The 2711-nt window shown below is 32.2% G+C and overlaps 1 non-coding gene across 1 annotated transcript; it reads left to right on the top strand.

The window, feature by feature from the left end:
- Positions 1–1026: 1026 nt before the first annotated feature.
- On the top strand, positions 1027–1133 carry LOC121213372 (small nucleolar RNA R71). Its single transcript, XR_005908754.1, has one exon. It is a non-coding gene; the product is annotated as a small nucleolar RNA R71 (small nucleolar RNA).
- The last annotated feature ends 1578 nt before the right edge of the window (positions 1134–2711 follow it).

The raw sequence follows: 2711 nt of genomic DNA on the forward strand, positions 1-2711 counted from the left end.
AATTAATCTTATTTAATACATACATTTATCAAAACAGCATTTAATACGAACTTTAAAAAAAATTACACTTTTGCCCCTAAACTTTTGCATAATTATACTTTTGCACCTAGGCTCGGGAATTAAACTTTATTCCTTATTCTTATGTTTTATAACATGCTGATCACTTTTCCCTTCTATGGTAACATCAAATTCTTACTCTAACATATACTTGTGACTATTAGGTATTTTTACCGATTAAGCCCTTTTACTCGTTTTCACTCAAAACCGAGTAGCACAAGTTGTCTAACATAATTTAAAATCCCATATTCTATCATAAAATATCAAAATACAAAAATTTCACATATGGGTATTTTTCCAAATATAAACCCTAGGTTGAATTATTGCTAACATAAGCTTAATCGAGCTACCGGGATTCCAAAAACGTAAAGAACATTAAAAACGGGGCTTGGAATCACTTACTATGGAGCTTGGAAGCTTGAAACAAACCCTAACTATGGAGAACCCTTGAAATTTCAGCCTAATGAAGAAGATGGACAAAAATTGGCTTTTAATTTTGTTTTTAATTCATTTTAATAACTAAATGACCAAAATGCCCTTACTACTAAACTTTCCAAAAATTCCTTCCATGTCCTAATTTTTTCCATGAACTTAAAATTGGTCAAATTGCTATTTATGATCTCCTAATTAATATTTCAATGCAATTTCATACTAAAAACTTCTAGAATGCAAATTTTGCAACTTATTCGATTTAGTCCCTATTTTCAATTTAAGCATTTTAGGCATAGAATTTCATCACGAAATTTTCACAAAATCATTCAATCATATCATAATCATCAAAATAATTATAAAATAATTATTTCTATCTCGGATTTGTGGTCACGAAACCACTATTTCAATTAAGCCCTAATTCAGGATATTACATCAGGTGTCTTATTATTGATAGTTCCGCCAGCAGCTGCGTCGATCATCTATCGAGTCGAATGATTCAAACCATTATGAAATGTTTGAACCTATAGCTAGAGTGGTAACCCATGGTGAGGGCATCTTCTCAAGAGGTCCTTGTATCTCTCCCATGCATCGTAAAGTGTTTCTAAATCCATCTGCACAAAAAAATAGATATCATTACATAATTTGGTTGTTTTAGTCGGCAAAAAATATTTTAGTAAAAAATTTTTGATCATTTGTTCCCAAGTAGTGATTGACCCTCGTGGTAACGAGTTCAACAATTTTTTAGCCTTATTCCTCAACGAAAAGGGAAACAACTGAAGGTGAATGGCATCATCAGAAACGCCATTTATTTTAAAAGAGTCGCAAAATTCTAAGAAATTTGCCAAGTGAGCGTTGGGATCTTTGTTCTGCAAAGAAACAAACTGAACAAATTGTTGTATCATTTGAATTTTGTTAGGTTTCAGTTCAAAAGTATTTGCAGCTACAGTAGGTCTAACTATGCTTGATTCAGTTCCTGTTAAAGAAGGTTTAGCGTAATCCTACAAAGTGCGTGGAGTAGGATTCTGATTAGCAGCTATCATAAGAGGTAATGGATTTTCTTGGTTTTCAGCCATCTCCTCGATTGTGGTTGAAGTACCATTCTCTTGCTCTTCCTCTGTGTATTTTAAGCTTCGCCTTATTTCTCTTCAGTTTCTGCGAACTGTGCGATCAATCTCACTATCAAACAGTAATGGTCTTGACGGGTTTCTTTTGGTCATAAACTAGAAAAACTTGTCAGAAGAAAATAAATGAAGAATTAGAGAAGAAAAATAAAATTTTAAATTGCAATAAAAGTAAAATGGCTAAAGTAATAAAAATTGAGTGTTCCTAATATCCTAGTTCCCCGGCAACTGCGTCAAAAACTTGATATGTGATATTCATGACAGGTTTTAAATATTTATAATTAATCGTTCTTGAAACTAACTATTATCATGATGAAGGCAAGTGTACCAATCGAACAATAGTATAGCTTTAGCAAGACCGGATTATCGAACCCAAAGGAACCAAGAGTACTAGTACTTACCTTTTTTTTATTATCTAGCCTAAAAATTAAGGGATTTGGTTATCTAAACTAATTACTAAATTAAGAGTGCACAGAGAGAAATTGGGGGAAAACTTTTGGGAAAATTTGATTGATTAAGACAATACCCAAGGAAAAATCCACCTAGACTTCACTTGTTATTTGGCTCTGAATCAGACGATTTATTCATTTGACTTGATCCGTAGAAATCCCTAAATTATACTATTATCTCTCTCGAGACTAATAACATCTAACCTTAGGTTGATTAATTGAAATCTCTTTCTAATTAATACCTAGTGTTGCATTAACTCGATCTATGGATCCTCTTATTAGGTTTCACCCGAATCCGGCAAAATCTTATTACCCTAGCTCTAGGCGTGCAATCAACTTCGCTTAATTATGACAAATTTACTCTTAGACAGGGTCTATTCCTCCTCTGAATAAGAGCATTAACTCGAATCAATATCCTGGAATATTAAAACTGGAATTAAGAGCACATAATTAAGAACAAGTCAAATATTTATCATATAATTCAGATAATAATACAAGATTCGTCTTAGGTTTCATTCCCCTTAGGTATTTTGGGGGTTTAGTTCATAATTATAGAAGAAAACATCTCAAAAGAATAATGAATACAAAACATAAAGAAAACCCAAAACCCCTAAATGGAAATTAAAGGGAGATTTTTAGTTTTGATGATGAA

This window comes from Gossypium hirsutum, chromosome A13, assembly GCF_007990345.1.
Source record: "Gossypium hirsutum isolate 1008001.06 chromosome A13, Gossypium_hirsutum_v2.1, whole genome shotgun sequence".
Lineage (NCBI taxonomy): Eukaryota > Viridiplantae > Streptophyta > Magnoliopsida > Malvales > Malvaceae > Gossypium > Gossypium hirsutum.